The sequence below is a fragment of the Lepidochelys kempii genome, chromosome 10 (assembly GCF_965140285.1).
Source record: "Lepidochelys kempii isolate rLepKem1 chromosome 10, rLepKem1.hap1, whole genome shotgun sequence".
Lineage (NCBI taxonomy): Eukaryota > Metazoa > Chordata > Testudines > Cheloniidae > Lepidochelys > Lepidochelys kempii.
This window is the reverse complement of record NC_136389.1, coordinates 68,788,697-68,809,525: the sequence shown is the minus strand read 5'-3', so window position 1 is coordinate 68,809,525 and position 20,829 is coordinate 68,788,697. Positions and strand designations below refer to the sequence as shown.

General features: G+C 40.5%; 1 long non-coding RNA gene across 7 annotated transcripts in view; it reads right to left on the bottom strand.

Moving 5' to 3' along the window:
• The window catches only part of LOC140895011 (uncharacterized), a 104,289-nt gene extending 83,462 nt beyond the window's left edge, over positions 1–20,827 (bottom strand). For all 7 annotated transcript variants that reach the window (XR_012154033.2, XR_012154028.2, XR_012154029.2 and 4 more), the window contains exons 1-2: positions 20,441–20,827; positions 6,832–6,889 (exon numbers count right to left, since the gene is read on the bottom strand). This is a non-coding gene — a long non-coding RNA (uncharacterized LOC140895011). The remainder of the gene's footprint in view (positions 1–6,831; positions 6,890–20,440) is intronic.
• Between the last annotated feature and the right edge of the window lie 2 nt (positions 20,828–20,829).

The following is a 20,829-nucleotide window of genomic DNA, read 5'->3' as shown; positions in this document are numbered from 1 at the left end:
CTTTCTCAGTATGAGGCAGGAGCCCTCCCCTCTCACGCGCTCCTGCTCGTGCCTCCTCCCGGTATCCCACTTCCCCACTTACCTCAGGGCTTTGGTCTCCTTCCCCCGGTGAACCTAGTTTAAAGCCCTCCTCACTGGGTTAGCCAGCCTGCTTGCGAAGATGCTCTTCCCTCTCTTCATTAGGTGGAGCCCGTCTCTGCCTAGCACTCCTTCTTGGAACACCATCCCATGGTCAAAGAATCCAAAGCCTTCTCTCCGACACACCTGCATAGCCATTCGTTGACTTCCACGATTCAACGGTCTCTACCCAGGCCTTTTCCTTCCATGGGGAGGATGGACGAGAACACCACTTGCACCTCAAACTCCTTTATCCTTCTTCCCAGAGCCACGCAGTCCGCAGTGATCCGCCCAAGGTCATTCTTGGCAGTATCATTGGTGCCCACATGGAGAAGCAGGAAGGGGTAGCGATTTGAGGAGTTGATGAGTCTCGGCAGTCTCTCCATCACATCGCGAATCTTAGCTCCTGGCAAGCAGCAGACTTCTCGGTTTTCCCAGTCGGGGCGGCAGATAGATGACTCAGTCCCCCTGAGGAGAGAGTCCCCGACCACCACCACCCGCCTCCTTCTCTTGGGAGTGGTGGTTGTGGAACCCCCATCCTTGAACAGTACATCTCATACCTTCCAATCAGCGGAGTCTCCTTCTGTTCCCTTCCCTCAGACGTATCATCTGGTCCACTCTCTGCATTAGTACCTGTGGAGAGAACATGAAAATGGTTACTTACCTGTATCTGTGCTGCTGGTACATGGATGTTCCCCATTTTTCTTCTGGAGGTCACATGATGCCAAATTTCTTCACCATCCTTCTGTCCCCAATGTGCAGCCTGCTCTGAATCTTCAGAACCTTGTGCCCATAGAAGCCTATCCTGACATCCGTCCAGGAAATCTTCAGTTTCTCTTATGCAACGCAGGGTCGAATCATGGAAATCTTCAATAGAAATTGATACGAAGATCAACTCATTTCAAAGTAAATGCCTGTCAGAGATCTTCAGAGTCCATTGGAAAAATTTCTTGCAACATCAGAAATTCTAAGTAGATCAAACCAATCTAAAGCATCAAATATGGTAGGATGACGATTATGGACATACTTAGGATATGCTTTAAAGACGCCTCCAATATGACTTCCATTACAAGTGATAATATGGACAGCACCTGGAAACAGAAAAAGAGGGCAACTAGAGAAGCATGATGTAGAATAATAGAGAAAGAAGCCAAATCCATCGACAAGACAGTCAGAAGCCAGAACAGATCAGCACAAGACCAATATAAATGGCCCAATCTGGTGAATGCTGGGTGTGGGAGGATAGCGAAATAAAAGATAAAAAATCTTGCAAACAATTATTTTCTTTTTAAATACTGATGCTTTAATTAAACAATGCAAAGCCTGGGTCTGACCTGCCCCTCTTCCTCAGGCAAGCAGCCTTTACTCAGCCTGTATAGGCCTTTTGAAAACAGTCTACAGCCCTGCTGAATTACACCCTGCCTTGAGAGTATAAATAAATTGTAATACTATGGTATAAATTTTACCAGGTGATTTTTTCCTGCATGTGTAAACATACCTGGGAGGTGGGGGAGGGACTGTTTGGTAACTTTCATGTTCGCTTAGTTGGTTGTGCAACAAAATACAGCCAAGGGTCTTTTAAAGCTCAGAAAGAAGAAGGGAAAAAAGCAACAGAGACCAGGCTGACATCTACTTTTAGAAATATATGACTCCATACTTATTCTTTCCTTGGTAATATTTTAAAAGAGAAGCGTGTGCCCCCCACCCCCGTGCTTGAAGTTGCCTCGTTCTCGTCACTTGTTCTCTACCTTCCTGTCTATACCCCTTCCCTCAAGGCTGCAGGTCCACCTAATAATGACAGGATTAAAAGATGGTTGTTGGATTTCTATCTAATGCCATGTCCCTCGTGACCGTATGCCCAATATGACTCACTAACATGGAGGTCTGTCTTGTTGAACTGTTTCATCATTGAACCTTATATCAACCACTAGAGGGCAGCAGTCAGTTTTTTAGCCATGTATACACAATACCAGGCTCCAACAGGTGTCCCTGCACAAAACTCGATACTAGCTTGAAAAATGGATTACTAATTCATGTCGAATATTTGCTGCTAGGGTAATTTCTCAGAAATTATACTGTTGGGGTGGAGCAGGGCACAGACCTGGCCAACATAAAGGAAAATACAAGTTATGTATCTGTTCAAGCACTAAGCACGGTGCCATTATGGAACAGTCTTCAAACCAAAAAGCAAATGCTGAAAATATAAATGAACACCAAACCATGCCACAGTGTAACAAAACATAAAAGATCCAAAGGTCCAAGTTAAAGTGGAGTTTTCCTGTTATAAATATGAATTTTTTTTTTACAAATATGAAACATTACAAAAATGTGAAGATGACAAACGCAGAAAAAGCTTAGCTAGTCATGGAGATTTTTGGTTGTTAATAGTAATGCGCACTATCATAAGCCTTTTTACAAAAATGTCTGCAAGAGCCCAGTTTTCAAACAGGGCATCTAAGTAGGACTCTGTCCTGCATCTGGATCAGCAGATAAGTACACAAATGGTTGTTTCATGCATACCTAAGTGTCATTTTGTGCAGGAACATCCCCACTAAGGTGCTAGCATTTAGACATCCCCTCTTTTCTGTGTTGTCTTCTACTATCAGGATGCCACTTCCTCAGCATGCTACCAGCAAAAAGGGTTCAGTCAGTTAATAACTTTTGCAATGGTAGACGAGAGGAGGTGTAAATGAAAAATCATGTAGAGTCTCTAAAGCGGGCTTGTGATCTGCAGATTTGAGGGCAAATTGGAAGAGAATTGTAATGAGAGGTCAGATAGAGATTTTATATGAAAAGACATGGCACATTTTAGACATTTTTAATTAACAGAGTAGAGAAGTTCAGTGTTATTGATCTCCACTTGTAGGGATAATTTGGGACTATCGATCAAAAATTATTTTCCAGTAAGAGTTCCTTTTCATTCCAATGTGTTTGCCCTCATTTACACTGATCACTGGGTTTTCTGGGGTGCAAAGACCAGATTACAAGTCATTTATTTAATTTCTTTTCAGTTCTTAGAAGCCAGAAAGAATGACATCCCTTGCTTACTGCCAGTACATACAGGTAAGGAGCCAATTGTAACCTGGCTGACCTACCTTAGTATAATCCATTCAGTCTCGTAAAACAGAGATTTTGCTGCAATACATACATCTGATTTGGGAAGTCCTGTGTTTGTACTCTGCGTGTATTGATCATTTGGACATAAAATGAAGATTGCCTTAATGATCAGGTAAATGCAAATGGCATACAAATGAATCCTTATAATAGTTTTTACATTATATTTACATTACATTATAAAAATAAAGTCTATGCTTTTTTTCAACATTAGTGGACAGATTCTCAGTCAGTGCCAATCGTCACAGTTGCACTGACTTCAGTGGAGCTCTGATGATTTACACCAAGTGAGGAGATGCCCCCAGATATTTTCAATATTATTTATATCATACATATGGGCTCTTATAAATATTAACTTCCTTCCCCCACATTCAGAAACTTTATCTGAAAATTGCTTTTCTCCAGCTTTGCACATCATTTCCAGTTATAAGTTTGTGCCTTTGGTGTTAATTTGTAAGCACTAATTTGTGATGTTTCATTTTATGATTTAGAATGACAACACTATGATCATTTTAGCAACTGGTAGATCATATGGAACTAATATTCCCTCTGAACTCTAAAGCACACTAAAGGAGTTACACATGCACAAACACAATGTTGTGCCATGGGAATGATGATCTTGAACAAGTTTCAGGAAAAAAGTGTGGGCTATTCTAAACACAGTTTTAAAAATAGCTTCTGCACAGATTGATTGATTCCTGCATTAGTGAAATTTTGCTCTCTTCTTCCTATTTAAAAGAATAACCTTTGCACCATAAAACAGGGAGGAGAGGCGGAATGATGAGAATGGCAATGAGTGATGAATATGGGAATTTTGGAGGATGAGACAGTTCCATTGTGTCTTTGTGATGTTTATCTTTCCAAATTGTGAACTTTCAACATACTTGAGTCCAGGGGTTTTGGATAGGTCGGGTGTGTCCCTTCCCGACTTTATGACTGGGTGGGAGACTCCCCTTACAGGGGACTTCCTGCTAAAGAGGAAATTCATAGCCAAAATGGGTTTGCAAAGACAGATGTAGCTGTTGCTCTTCTATCAGGAGACAACAAAACTGACTTTTAGTAATTATTTGAAGAAGGATTCAAAAACAGAATCGACTAATTGCCTGTTTGTGAACATGACAGTTTTCAAATGTCCATCTGTTCAAATACTACATACACACTAGACAGATATAGCTGTGGGTGCTCAGCACGTTTGAAAAATCAGACCAGTTATTTATCTACCCAACATTATGCACGCAGGGTAAAATCCTGGTCCCACTGACAGTCCCCTGTAATATTTTGTCAATGGCAAAACTCTGATTGACTTCAATGGGGGCCAGAAGTTTCTCCCCTAATCTTGAAAATTGTGGGCTTGCTGCTTGCCCATAAAGGAAAATCATAAAGAAGAGGTTCAAGGTCAATGTTTAAATCCAAACTGCCCACACTATCATGATTTTACTTTGTATTAGAAGGAGAATAGCTGTGCTCCCTGAATTAACTCCTGTCTTTTCTTTCCTACTCTCCACCACTTTGAGTGCTTATCTCACTAATGCACCTTAATGTGGCACTACAATGAATACAAAAACATGGATCATAGAATTCCTATTTTGCTTTCTTCAAGCACAAAAGCCACATGACGGTACCTTGTTCCCTAGTTAAACTGTGCAAAGGTCCATCTATAACATAAAGAGACAATGTCAAAATTAAAAATATAAAAAACAGATCTACCAAGAAGGTGTTCATTTTACAACTACAATTATTTAAAAAAATAATCTTTTCAGTAGCTAAAAATAGTGCTTCAGAAAGGACACTCATATTACTGCCCGATCCAGTATAAATAAATCAGTGGATGCGCATCATCTGCTTTCATAACATGTGTGTACCCTGGGTTTGTTTACATTGGATCACACAGTAAATTGGGTGTTTGGATTTTCTCAGTCTAAGCTATAGCCCAAAATAATAATTAAAAAAAAAAATAAAAAACCTGACTTGCTGTGCAGCTTGAGGTAAACAAACCTGCAGATTCATGATGTGATCAGAGATGGAGGGTAAACAGAGGTTTCTTTAAATTGGGCTGCTCAGTGTCTGGAGTTTAATGTTTCTGAGTGAATTAAGTGCTGATGAAAGATGTTGGCAATATAGCATTAGGGCCCAAGTTCTCCTTTAACATATGCAGCAAGGCAGTGGTCGTGTACACTTCTCCCACACCAGCACCTTTGCGTCTTAGTTAATGCTCGCCTCTCTACTGAGACTGCTAGTAAGAGTGCTAATTTTGATGATGTTTGTTGCGATGGAGAAAATCTGTCCTATGGGAGCTGGACAGTGCCCATTTTACAAAGGGCCAAAGAACAACATCAGATATTCATGTCTTTTGTCATTGGACTTGGCCCAAATCTGAACCAGTGACCAAGATGTGAAAACTCTGTAAAAAATATCACAGGGGACTGAACGACACATGGGATTGATATTTGGAGCATGTAGTCCGTTGTCAATCCCATAAATCAGGCAGTTTTCAGCACTATCAGATGATATGGCTGACTAGTGCAACTTGCCTTCCCATTCATCGCCCTTAGATCTGCTCTGGCCTGACAGTCTAGAATTGAAAATACAGGGGACCAATAGATAATGGCCCCATTGTCAATCCCATAAATCATTCAGTCACCTGAGGGGTTTTTATTCCATAATAAAGCAGGATAAAAAAAAAAAACATAGGGGGGATAAGTGGGGCTGCAAGTGGTAGAAACAGATCATACAGCTAGTGGGTGAACTGTATCTACATAGCCAGACAATAAGGGAAAAAGCAATAAGCAGTATTCCAGAAACGTTTCACAAAAATTACTGGCACTAAACACAGTCTACTATAATTAACCACAGTTTATAAGATGCCAACCAGTCTTTCAGTGACGTGCATTGCACCACCGAAGGACCTGTTACCTGTAAATCACTCCAGGGCAAACTAGGCAATTTAGATAGACTTGTAAAAAAAAAAAACACTAGTTAATTAATTCTCAAAACCAGTAATTAATTCCCCGCCCAGGACTCTTAAAGGAGTAATCACCGAAACCAGCAGCTGATAAATTTTAACCGTAGAAAAACTGATGGGATGGATTAGAGACTTTTACAATTTTTCCTCAGTATTGGGAATATGTGGTTTTCATGTTTCAAGTGAAGGTTAAAAGAAGGGTTTAATACAATTGACAGACTCTGTTTTTCAATTTCCTGAACTCACAGCCCTGATACTTTCTCACAAAATCCTTTGTTGATACGGCAAACGATCAAAATATGAAAAGACTCAAGACTTGTCATTACTATAGTGATCGGCACAAGTGTAATATCAATAAATAAATAGCTAAATAGAACAAATAAAGAGAGATATACATATATATCAAAAGTTCATAAATTAGTTCTGTCCTGTTGTTTTATGATGAAAATCAGCATGTTCTCTATAAACAAGTAAATTCTTTGATGATATGGATTGTCTTTTTGTTTTGTGTGTCTACACTATCTATTCCACAACAGAGCTCTAATCCCAAATTGAGGTGTCTAGGTGCTATTGCAATATAAATAAATAAATAAATATTTTTTCAAGCAATACACCTATTCAGGAACATACAGACTTACATACTGTCAGAACTTCCAAGCAGTCAGGAAACTTTGGACTCGAGGAAATCGCTATTTCCTGTTTGGGAGAGAAATAGAGACACACTGGATTAATAAATTATTCTGGTCCCACTTTATTTACACTATATGCAGTGTCTGCCACATAATAGACCTAATATGTGCTGTTTTTTCTATTTAACATCTCTAATCAAAGCTATTTCATAAACAGCTTTTCAAAGCTTCTCAGGAACATGCCAGCCACAGTGGCATTCCTTGCTACGTCAACCTCCATCAGAGCAGTTTGGACAGATGCGGGATTGCACAGTTGCAGATTCTTTCCCAGCTCAGTGCAGGTCTAAATGACAGTGCTAAAAATACTGGCAGCCACAGGAGCTTTGTCTACGCTAGAGCTCTCACTGTTTACTACCACTGGTGGAGCTACATTAATGTTAACAATGGTGGGCAATTTTTGCAAACAACAATCACCACCAAGCAAACTAACACAGCCCCATTGAAGACAACGATGTGTTGAATATCTTTGTTGCTTGCTAGCGGAGTCAACTTGTTTTTTCCTTGGATATTACCCAACAAAAAATGCAAACCACTGGAGATAGTTGCTTCCTCTTTTGCGTAGAACTTTTACACAACTGTTCTATTCTTTTTGTCACATTATTGAGGATGGAAGTATTATTGATATAGTTTAACCACAGTGCTCAGTTAAAATGTGTCTAACTAGGGTGATGTGTTATTTTGCTCACTGAGAATGGTCTGTAGACATCCGTTATAAATTCCTTCCAATGACTAAAGCATGATGACACATTTGGCATGAATTACACTTCAGTACTAAAACACTAGTTTGCAGTACCGGCCATCACGAGTAAATATTTTCCACTCATACCTCAACAAATCTCTAGGAATAATTAGTGTGACCAGCTATATAAATTGATTCCCAAGCTAAAGAATATTTTGGCAAATTTAATTTTATAAAGATCACCTGAAGGATAAGCTTTCACAATGGCTTCTCCCTCGCACCACAATGAGCATTTATTCTCTCCTCTCTCCCCTCCTCCTCTTTCTTCCTGGTGTCCCTGCCTCTCATCCTCTTCTTCAGTGCATGCAAAATGCTGCTGTGAATATCAGCTTCCTTGCATGACACTTAATACATGTCACTCCCTCTTTAAGCCCATCCACTGGTTTCCCCTTGTCTCTGGCAGCATGTTCAAACTCCCTGTCTTCACCTTCCAGGTTCTGTACACCATCACTTTCTACTCCCCAACCCTTGTTGCCTTTGTCTTTATACTGTCTAGGCTACAAGATGTGTGTAATAATGACAACATGGACTCTTGGTAGTGAATAAACCATGCTAGACTGGCATAATGTACAGTAGTAGCAGAAGTTATGAAAACAGTACAGATGTCCATTGGCATTTTGATTTAAAATGGCATCCTACAGGCATTTTATAAGCATGAAATGCAACATTTTTGCAAAAGTTTCTGAGATCTCAAATGGGGTCATCCTTTCTGGCTATTTTCATCTTGCTGATTGCAGAATCATCCTATTCTACCTCATGATTTTACAGAATGAGGTTCCTAATCACACCAATTAGCTTGCATGAAAAGTTTTATTACATCTAAAAGTACTTGTAACATATATTTTCAGGGGTCTTGATTTTGCATTTCTTTATTTCTCTCTGTGTATTTAGGATCACACACATGCTGTGTTGCAATCATTTTGGATTTTTTCCTTGGCACTTGAAGAACACAAGAGGTGTTGGTATTTCTTACCACCTAGGCCTTCCTTTGTTTAAGGTTCTTTTGAATAGTAATTAGGCTTTCACTATCCTTGGATAAAGTATTAGCTAGAAAGCGACTCATATTCAGTCACAGTCTTGAAATTACCATATTTTTAGTAAATCTCCTAATTCAACCAATATCAGATACACTTTCTTATGGACTGTGTCCAAGCATAGGTCCTGCACTGAATTTCACCTCTTGTTCATCTGCTTTCTCCTAAACAATGACAGTGGACACAGCACAGCGCGAGACTATACTTGTATCAGCGTCTTCTAAGTCAAATCTGTCTACTTTATTGACAACACTTACTACTGTCAGAGTCATTGGTGGTGGTGGAGGAGAAGCTGTATTCTGTTACACTTAAGCAACACCAATCGTTTTTATTTTGTTTTCATGCACTTTATTCCTAAATGAAACTTATAAGTCCAAAGTTCGCTGTGCAGTTATGCAACAGAAATCAAATACCCTATGTTGCTCCTTTCAGACTTTCAGTGTTCCTGTTCACAAGGGTGTATAGACACCCTCTTGTGGAAGCTGCCCATTTTACATGAGAACAGTATGCACACAAACCACATACCAGCACTTGTTTGTCTTAGGACTATGAAATGCTCATCCTGCAGAATGGTATCCTGACATCTAACAAACCAAACCCCATAACTCAGCCATTCTACAGTTAGAATCCGTCCTCCAGTTATGGGGCAGAGAGAAAACAGTTTCAGACTTCCACTGGAAAGAGCAAATCAGAGGACATGTGACCAATATATTTTAAAGGCTATTTTATCAAGAATGATATTTTTCCCAAAAACAGACATTCAAAGGAATAAATGCCAGAAAGTGGATTTTCTCATCCCTAGTCCAAAGAGATTATTTTTCCCTTCCTCAGTGCAGTAACTGCAGGAGTTTAGCTGGTTCCAGTGGGCTGTTATAAGGCTTTTATTCTTTTTATTACGGACAGGTAATTTAAATATCTTTCTTAATACACTCTTTGTGTCAGCCATAATTCATAGCTAAGAAAATAAGATCTCCAACTCATACATGTGTAACCCTTCTGCCGGGGGGGCTGGCTGCAACCAGGGCCAGGTCCAACATCTAGGGGTTCGTTTTCAACGATACAATACAGAACCAGGTCAAGACCCCACCCAGTAACCTGGGAAAATTACACACCACCCCTTGGCACCTTTGCCAGGCAATACTTCCCCACTTGCAGCAGAGTCTGAATGTAGAAGAAATTTTTAATGAAAGGAGGGAAGTCACCCGCCATTAATTAGGGGAAAGGCCAGAAGCAGGATTCATAAACATAAAACTGTGAGCCAGACACCCACCCCAGAGTGCATGGGGCAGAGTCTTCTGCCTCATGTTCGGGAGTTCTACAACCGAAAGTTCTTTTACTGTGCTGTTACCAGATGTGCCCATTACTTTGGGGTATGCTCATTTATTAGGGTTACTCTTCTGGGGGGGTGTTCTGTAATTCTATTAATGTACTGCTTATGTCACTTGTGTGTTCATATGGAGCTCTACTCCTTCCTTCTGCAAGTCCCCTCCCAATAGAGCTATATTGCAGGACCTAGGTTCCCCAGGATTGGGTTCCTCCAGCCCTAGAACCAGATGAACACACACACACACTCTAACAAAGCAAGTCTGAGCGGACCGTGTCAATCAGCACTCTCAAGCTGACCTCCTTATATGTCCCTGTACTCAATGGGCTGGGTCAAACAGCACTCTCAAGCTGACCCCCTTATATGCCCCTGGTCTCAATAGGCTGGGCCAAGCAGCACTTTCAGCTGCCACCCTTATGTGCTACAGGTTTAACACGTCTCTATCCCCACTTTCACGTCACAATTGTACTGGTAGTAACCCACTTGATGAGCAAACCCCACAGTATTTTTGGGCACTACAGGGATCTTTAGCTTAAGTGAAAGAAGCATTGCTGCAGAGTAAATGGGGGAAGCTAAAAACACAAAAGAGTAAAGTTCAGAGAGAGAGACAACCAGCTTAACCATAAAAGTTATAACTACACCAAGAGGGCTAAACAAACATACAAGATACATTATTAAAGATTAATACCTGAGGTAAAAAACACAGAGAGAGAGAGAGAGAGAGAGAGAGAGAGATCTCACCCACTCTATGGAGCTTGAACTGGTCAGGGTTCCTAAGTGATGGTGGCAGCTCAGGGTCCTAAGTGCTAGGGACAGGCAGAGCCCCCAGCACGATCAGTGAGGAGATGGAGTTCCAATAGAACTGATACAGAGTTTCAGTCAGTGCATCAGAACACTTACTTGAACATAGGTAGGGGTTTTTGTAGAGAAACAACAATGGTTCAAGGGAGAACACTAGATTTGTTTATGGGTAAACTGATGACTCAAGGGTTTTCTTTAGGCAAGACAATAGGAGCTGATCACTCTTGGCTCTGGGTGGTGTTTTCCTCCAGGGAGCTCACAATGCAACTAGGCTGCTTCAGTATTTTGGATATCAGCCAAGGATTCATTACTAGAATTGGTCTGATAACTGCTGAGCTGGATGTGTGCAGGCATAGGTTCATTAATATCTGGAGCAGAGATCCCCCATGATGCAGTGCTTCCCTGCTTTTCTGGTCCCAGAGTTCAGTGCGGTTCTCTGTTCTCCATTCTGTATGCAAATAGAGATGTCTCCCTGTCCCATCTTTCATGCAGATGAGGCTAGGGGAGTTGTCTCTGTTCTTCATTTTGTAAGCTAATGGAGAGGTCTTAATCTTGTTACCCTTGTCGGGGGGGGGGGGGCGGGGGGGTTAGGTGTGTTTCCCAATGCCCTTCACTGCTCTCTGCAAGCCTTTTCTCTGATCGGTTTTGGTTCAAGGAGAGACTGGTGGTGGTGCGGGGTGTCTTTCATGAGTCGGACAGGCTAGATACTGCGTCCTGGTTCCCCAAAAACACAGAGCTGACTGGTATCAGTGTCCCCCTCCGATTCCTCACCATACCCCACTCACAGTGGTTATCCTTGGTCAGCGAGGAACAGGGTTCAGAGGTGCATCTATGGAAGTTCATTTCCAACCCAGGGAAGAAGGCACTTTGCTTGTTCTGCCATCTGAGCACTTGTTTGGCCTGGCCACCCCGCCAGCCACCGCTTTGCTACTTTTGCCAGCCACTCCTGCCGGCCGCCCATCACTTACATTCTGCTGCCACCTACCTCTCTCCTGCGACTTCTGGAGGTCAGTCTTTTAGCTCTCAGCAGGCTGGGCAGAAACACTGCCCCACCACAACTGATTTCAGTTCTTATTGAGTACTTAAAATAACAAAAGGCTCCTAATGAAGTCTATTTAGCTCTATCTTTGAACAGTGAGGTGGGACAAGTTAAACCAGACTGGGGACCTCTTGGCTGGGACAACTGTCCCCAACTCCCCACCCCTCCTACTTTCGCAGGGGTCTGGCATTCGAGCCCCAGACTTAGCGAGTTCCTTTCAGCTGAGGGTGACCCCTTCAATCAGGGCAAGCTCAGCACAGTTCTGCTCCCCTTTAGTCAAACAATGAAGATAACATTTCATTACTCCTGCATTCAGTACTAAAGTGATTGTAACCCAACACCAACCAAAGCTGATCACTTGGAGCTACTACACAGCTCCTGCCTGCTAGATACCTATGCAGAGTAGTTGTGTGCATGTAAATACAGTTTGCTCCTGAAGTCTCTCCCGCTCCCCAACTAGCTGTCAGGGGAGAGTTCTTTCAGATCCTGCTTACACATGCTTTCAATGAGCACTGAAGAGCAATGACACTGTACAACCTCAATCACCCTCCCCCACGCTGATCCTCTTTCTTCTCTAGAGAAACTTATTTTAAAAAATAATTAATTAATTAAGGCCTGGATTTTTTTCCCCCAACAGTCAGAATACTCTACCAATTTTCACAATCCTAGAATAACTAGATGTTTTGCTAAAATGAAAAGCAATGAGCTAAAAATGTTAATCTTTAAATTGTCATCATTAGGTTTCAGAGTTATTGTCCAAATGAGATGAACTGGGGCAAGTCACACCAGCTAGAGTTGTTCTTTCAGGTGTTCTCTCTGATAACACTGCAGTGGTTTAACATTCTAATGGCTTTCTTCATAAGCCTAAGGGTAAAGAATTTTTCTTTAATTAAAGCTAAGATTCTGTAAAAACTGATAGTGTTCTACAGAAGAGCACTGCTTCTGCACAACACTTTGTATTCACACTGCATGGAGATCTCTGGTTTCTTCTTTCCAAGTATACTGTACTATGACCATTTGGGGCTTTTGTATAGAGATCATTTATCGCTATATTTATCTCCAGACTGTTCCTGGATTCCCTACATTATACTGAAATACCATCTTCCTCTCACAAGTCAAACAGAAACTATCAACTGAGAAGAGTTTGTTTACTAATCAATAGGGACAGGGAAATATTGAAATGTTCAGAGTCTCAAGTTAGAACCGTTGCCAGAATTTTCAGACATATAAAATACTTTCTGTAGCCTGTTATGTCTGATATAGATAGACTGCCAGAGAAAGGTCATCCAAATCTAAATCATCAATAGTATAATGGTGACAGAAGATGTGAAAAACAATTACAGTACTGTCATAAATATAAAGGGAAGGATAAACCCCTTTGAAATCCCTCCTGGCCAGGGGAAAGCTCCTCTCACCTGTAAAGGGTTAAGAAGCTAAAGGTAACCTCGCTGGCACCTGACCAAAATGACCAATGAGGAGACAAGATACTTTCAAAAGCTGGGAGGAGGGAGAGAAACAAAGCGTCTGTGTCTGTCTGTATGCTGCTTTTGCTGAGGATAGACCAGGAATGGAGTCTTAGAACTTTAGTAAGTAATCTAGCTAGGTATGTGTTAGATTATGATTTCTTTAAATGGCTGAGAAAAGAACTGTGCTGAATAGAATGACTATTCCTGTCTGTGTGTCTTTTTTGTAACTTAAGGTTTTGCCTAGAGGGATTCTCTATGTTTTGAATCTAATTACCCTGTAAGGTATCTACCATCCTGATTTTACAGAGGGGATTTCTTTACTTCTATTAAAAGTCTTCTTGTAAGAAAACTGAATGCTTTTTCATTGTTCTCAGATCCAAGGGTTGGGTCTGTGGTCACCTATGCAAATTGGTGAGGATTTTTACCAAACCTTTCCCAGAAAATGGGGTGCAAGGGTTGGGAGGATTTGGGGGGGGGAAAGACATGTCTAAACTAAGTTTCCCAGTAAACCCAGTTAGATTATGGTGGTGGCAGTGGAGATCCAGGGACAAAAGATAAAATTAATTTGTACCTTGGGGAAGTTTTAACCTAAGCTGCTGAAAGTAAGCTTAGGAGGTTTTCATGCAGGTCCCCACATCTGTACCCTAGAGTTCAGAGTGGGGGAGGAACCTTGACAAGTACACATGCTCTTTTCCCCTTAGGACAGAGTCTGATGCTATTCCTTTTTCTTATACTAAAAAGATGTAACTGATTCATGTTCTATAGCATAAATACACAGCTTGGTTTCTGTTCCTTTATAATAGTTTTTAAATTGTTCCATTTATGTAGAATAGGTAAAGTAGTTAAAGTATTTGGTTTCAGAACATTTCCTTAGCCCGAAAGCAGGATCACCGCAAGTAAACCTCTGATACAGGCCCTCTTCAATACATAGATTCTACATGAGTGAACTTTGTAAAGATTTGAGGATGCACTAACATGCACCTCTACTGTTATTTAAAACCACCATTACTCTGCTTCAAAACAGTCAGGTGTATATTCCCCGAAGGGAACAAATGAATTTTGTCTTTGGAGTGAAGTTTATAAGTCCTGTCATTGGAGGCACATGATAGCTGAAAATGGGCAGGCATCATTGCCATGCTGAGACTCAGGCTCAGAGCCAATTTCCAATAGCAAGTAAAGATGTGATTCTGAAAAGGACAAGCAAAGGTAACCCTAAGTGCTTCTGTTGTTAAGCACTGAAATGGGAAGAAACTCAGTAGTTTTGGTTCACACAGGGCCATGCAAAAATATCATTCTTCGGTTTCAAGAGATGCAGTTCAGATTCCGAGAATTTCACTTTTGAACAAACCCAAAAAGTTAAAGCAAGAATAGTTGAAATTATAGTTTAGTGCTTGCTTTCTGCAAACATTCAAATGATTGCTTTTTACTTGCACAACTGCTAGCGAAAAGCATATTTCAAACTCTCATGCACAAGTGTTTATGGTAACCAAAGTGAATGTCTAACTCCCGAGCATGAGTATTTATGGAAATCAAAGGTTAAACATATCAGTAAACAATACAGACAATGACCTGACTTCCACTCTTCATAAATAGGGCCACACCCCATACTCACACATGGTTATGTTGTGTCAGATTGTGCACTATGACAGAAATGTATAGTTCATCAAATGCAACACACTTGGTAAATTTTAAATGGGGTGGAACACTACCTAAAAAAATCCTTTGATAGAGACCTGGCAAAAAGTCATTTCAATAAGACATTTCTAATCACACCCTTTGCAATTACAAATGAAAATTAAATGTAAACTCCCCACTTAACTAGTAAAATGGCCAGCTTAGTATTTTTAGAAAGGATGCCTTGGACAAGCCCGGTAGGGCCCAGAAATAAAAAGGTTTTCAATTGTCTAAAATGCCCTAATCTTGTTTATATGCTACCCCCTCCTAATCTACCAACTTTCCCTGAGAGATTTAACACCATGGGCTCTTCTTTAAGTTCTCCTGAGTTATGTTCATCCAGTCAAGTAGCAGAAATTGACCCATCACAACTAAGCAACACAACTTGAATTTCAAATACTGAATAGCAAGTATTCCCATTTTAAACACTGAGTATGTCTACACTGCATAGAAGGTGTGATTGCAGTTTGGCTAGGCACACCTGCACTATCTTTAATTTAGCAAGCTCGGCTAAATGTAGCACTGAAGACGTGACAGCATGCATCCTCAGCATGGGCTAATAACATTAACACATTCCCAGGATTCTGGGAAGGCTTGTACAGCCTGCACTTAAACCCATGCTGTTAGTTTTAGCCATGATAGCTCAATTGAAGCTAGTGTGCAGGTATGCTTACCCAAGCCATAACCACTTACCTGACTGCAGCGTGGATATACCCACTGTGACGGGTTCAGTCACAGAGACCCCCTTGGGACTGCCACTGATATGCTAAGATGACCTCTGAGCCCATTTTCCCTGCCAGCTTGGGACTCCAGAACCCTTCCTTGTTGAGCCAGACACGCTAGCCTGCTGCAACCCAGACTCAAGGTCTGGTCTATGCCCCCAAAGCTGCAGACATTAACCAAAAACTGCTCAGTAGGTCACCTATCTCCAGCACCCAGACATCCAATTCCCAATAAGTAACCCCAAATAAATCCATTTTACTCTGTATAAAGCTGATACAAAGTAAACTTATAAACTGTCTGCCCTCTATAACACTGATAGAGATATGCACAGCTGTTTGCTCCCCAGGTATTAATCACTTACTCTGAGTTTATCAATAAACAAAAGTGATTTTTATTAAGTATAAAAAGTAGGATTTAAGTGGTTCCAAGTAATAACAGACAGAACAAAGTAAGTCACCAAGCAAAATAAAACAAAACACGCAAGTCTAAGCCTAATACATTAAGAAACTGATTACAGACAAATCTCATCCTCAGAGATGTTCCAATACGCTTCTTTCACAGACTTGACTCCTTCCTAGTCTGGGCCCAATCCTTTCCCCTGGTACAATTCTTGTTAGTTCCAGCAGACATCTTACATGGAAACTAGGGGTTTTCTCATGACTGGGACCCCCCCTTTTTCCTGTTCCACCCCCTTTTATATCTTTGGCACAAGGCAGGAATCTTTTGTCTCTCTGGGTTCCCACCCCTCCTTCTAAATGGAAAAGCACCAGGTTTAAGATGGATTCCAGTTCAGGTGACATGATCACATGTCACTGTAAGACTTCATTACCCACTGGCTGGCACACACCTATACAGGAAGGCTTACAAGTAAACAGAACCATTTACAACCAATTGTCCTAATCAATGGGAACCATCAAGATTCTAAACCATCATTAATGGCCCACACTTTGCATAATTACAGTAGGACCTCAGAGTTATACTTCATATTTTCAGTTTTAGATCCAAGAATGATACATACATACAAATATGATGAACACACTTGGTAGATTATAAGCTTTGTAATGATACCTTACAAGAGACCTTTTGCATAAAGCATATCCCAGTTACATCATATTTTTACACTTATAAGCATATTTCCATAAAATATTATGGAGTGCAACGTCACACCCACTGTCTCAGATAGACATGTTCTGAGGAGGTTTAAATGAGAGATTAGCTAGAATGAAAATATAAATGAGGACTGGGTAACCTGACCCACCTGGAGCTCTAGAATTGGAGCATAGGTGGCAGTAGAGCATACCACTAGAATGTTCAAATTGCCCTCTTTTTCTCTAAGTAGGTTCTTTCAATTCCAAAGAAAGACTTAAAAACACCAGCTGGGTAACCAGAGCAGCAATGCATGTTTTAGTCCAGATCTACACTAAGGAAATTCCCACGCTTATATTTAGATCAGTAGACTTATAGCAATGCAAACTCCAAACACAGAAAAAGAAAAGGAGTACTTGTGGCACCTTAGAGACTAACAAATTTATTTGAGCATAAGCTTTCATGAGCTATAGCTCACTTCATCGGCTTATGCTCAAATAAATTTGTTAGTCTCTAAGGTGCCACAAGTACTCCTTTTCTTTTTCTGTGTTAGGAGTTTGCATTGCTGTAAATCCACTGATGTAAATACAGACTAACACGGCTGCTACTCTGAAACCTGTCCTAACACAGAGATGCTCACCAGACTTGAGGTGTGTCAACAATGCAATCACAAAGCAGCTAGAAATATCTGAGGTAGCTTTAATCTAGTTAGTTCAAGTACCACAGCAATGATGCTGTGGCAGCAGGGTCTCAGCATGGGCCCTACAAGTCCCGCTGGAATCCTGGGTAATTATGCAGGTGGGCTAGTCCAACTCTTGATGGAGTTTAGACTCCTAAGTGTCTAAACCCCTGTTGAAAATAAGATTTGGGGTCCTAAATTAGTTAGCTGTTGCAGTGCTGACTGTAGCAATGCCTAACTAGCTTTAAATGTGGGCCTTCTTCCTGCCTATTGAAGCTGGGCTGTAGTTGTACTAACGGCCTACAGATACGATAGAAAGCTCTATAGGTCATACCAAAACCCCATAACCATCTAGCTCTCCTTTAAGTTTTTTCTTCACTAACAAAAAGATGAGGATGAGGAAAAGGATTGACTTTGTGACAGCAGGGGAAAGCTGGAGTGGCATCCCTCTTATGATAATACAGTTTGCTCTTTCTTCTCTAGCACATTTTAAATAGTGAGTACTTTTTACTAAAGAAAGATTACCTGTAAAACTAAGAATGAGAAACAGTCATGCTCCCCTAAATCAACACACCTCCCCAAGTCTGATTGATTATGTTGATAAATTAATCAATCTGGCAAATCCTTCTGCAAATATAGGGTGGAACCCTGGCTCTATAAAAGCCAATGGGAGTTCTGCCACAGACTTCAACAGGAGGGGGCAAGATTTCACAAAAAGTATTTAATAATTCATAAACTATTTTTCATTAGATGCATTTTGTTTAACATATAACAAGAAAATCAAAGTAATTTGCATTACATGCCCTTAGCCATGCTTTTAAGAAAGATTCATTTTATTAACTTAATTTTCAATAAGCTCTTTTTATTTATTTTCAGAAGATATTATGAAATTAGAAGTGAAAAATTTCCAAGTGACAAGACTCATACTGGTTAGAGAGTAATTTTGCTCTGTACAGCAATACATTTACTTTGTTTTTTGTGTGTAATTTGTGTGTATGCAAATTATAACATTTGTATAAGAGAAACATAATCCATGAGAAACCACATAACATTCCAAAACTGACACGTATTAAAACTATGACAGCTTGCTGAATTCCCAATATATTCTTCCACGTCTGTCAAAAACATTGTATGGTTTTATAATAGTCAGTAATGCATATAATTAAATACAGAGTTAATTCTGAGAAGAAAAAAAGACAAAACAAAAGATTTCAAATTTCATAGCACTGCACATTAAAGAGACGAGAAAAATTAAGTCTAAATGCTACTATGTTACATGCTTATAACTAAAATGCTCTATATACCTACATAAGCATGTAAGTAAAACTATGATAAACAAACCTAATTAAACCTTTGGTTCTGTGAAAACAGCTCAGCAAAATACATGTTGCATTAAGTGCTTACAACAAATTATTAGTGAAGCAGGAGTTTAATCAAAGCTGTATGAATCCAAATACTTTAGGCTGCACACCACATGTGATGCTTCTAAAATCCATGTTGGTCATTGGTCCTGAGCCAAAATGAATGACATTTTCCTGCCTATTTAAACTAAACAATAGAAAAAAGGACAGTGTTCTAACTTCAGGGTCATTACAACACAGCAGTTACGTATGAAAATTTCATTGATCAGAAATGGCCACAGAGGGGAGCTATTTCTACAAGAATGGGTTTTACTTTGTCTTGTTAGGCCTTGGTTTATGCTAAATAAGAAAGCAAGCAATAAGGAAGGAAGTTAGTTTTGGCTTAGAGGCAGCAAAATAAATAAAAAAATTAAAAAAGAGATCCACTTTTCCTATAAAACTATTATCAATCCTATAGCTGACATTAACATGAAGGCCAGCGGTCCATATGAAGAGAAATATTCTTTTCTTTAACCTTTGTCCAGCTTAAAATCTGTTTACATTCTTTCACTATAAAATCAATTTCACAGCTGTCTGGTAATAGTTTAGACTACAAATACCCAGATTTATATCACTTTTCCTATTCTTTCCTCTGTTTCATTTTGTTTCAAATCTCAGGTCATCACAAACCTAAACATTTTTTAAAAGAAAGCCAGTCACCTAAAACTTCTGAACTCTTAGATCTCCTTATATAGGATTAGTGTTCTATAATTGTTTTACATATTAACATTTCCCCTTAATCAATAAACAGATTACATCATACAGAATTTACCTTAAAGCTTTACTTTAAAACTATTTTACTAAGGGTCATTATAATGGGAGTATCAACTGAGAATAGTACAGAAAAATGTCAGATATAAGGCTGTGAAATCTGTCAACAAAATTTGACACAAAGTCCCCCACAAATCAATCCATGCTCTCTATATGTGCAGCAATTCTTTGGCACACTTGAGTAAAAGAGGAAGACGCAGTCCTAATTCTGAATGTTCACATTTATCTGGGTTTATAAGGGATTCTGAAAGTTACATGAACATTTTCCCTAACTTAATATAAACATAGACAGATGAAGAAGAAAAACTTTAAAGAACACTGAAGATAGAGATGGAAAGACAATGTGATCAGTGGAAGAAAGGATAGAGGAATCTAGCTAAAGCATATCCAACAAGCTCATCACGAGCATCTATAGTCTTTTCAGTAGTAAGGGGAGAACTTGATTGCCACAAGTCAATGGCTGTCAAGACTCCATAATACCTGTAGCTGATTGAAAAGTCAACACTTTCATTAAAAGAAAAGGAGTACTTGTGGCACCTTAGAGACTAACCAATTTATTAGAGCATAAGCTTTCGTGAGCTACAGCTCACTGCTCTAATAAATTGGTTAGTCTCTAAGGTGCCACAAGTACTCCTTTTCTTTTTGCGAATACAGACTAACACGGCTGTTACTCTGAAACTTTCATTAAAATCTCTCTGAACCTGTCTTTACCATGGGGGGGGGGGAACAATATTTTGCAAGAAAAAAATGCTCCAAGCAACTTCAGCAACAGCCCTCAGAAATGAGTGAAAATACAGGGTGACCAACGCAGCTCAACAGTACCTTGGTGCAGTGAAGGGGCTGCTCCGGCTGCAGCGTGGGGGTGTTTTGCAGGCCAGTGTCTTGGAGCAGTGCAGGGGGCAGCTCACGCTGCAGCGTGGGGGTGTTTTGCAGACGCTGGGGGGCAGGAACAGGCCAGGGGCAGCTCACCAGAGTTCTGTGCCTGGGCACTTTTGGCGACAACTCATTTTCTTTTGGCCACACCAGCTAAACAAGCCTGCCTGGGATATGCCTCCAGCCAGATCCATGGGGAGCAGGCGTGATAGCGCTGCAGTGAGCCCCCACCGCCCCTGGTCTGAGATGAGGGCTGCAGTGGGGGGCCGGACACCCCTTTCCCGGCCTCAGGGAGGGAGGGCAGGGAGGCTCCACCCCAGCACCAGCCCACTTTCTCT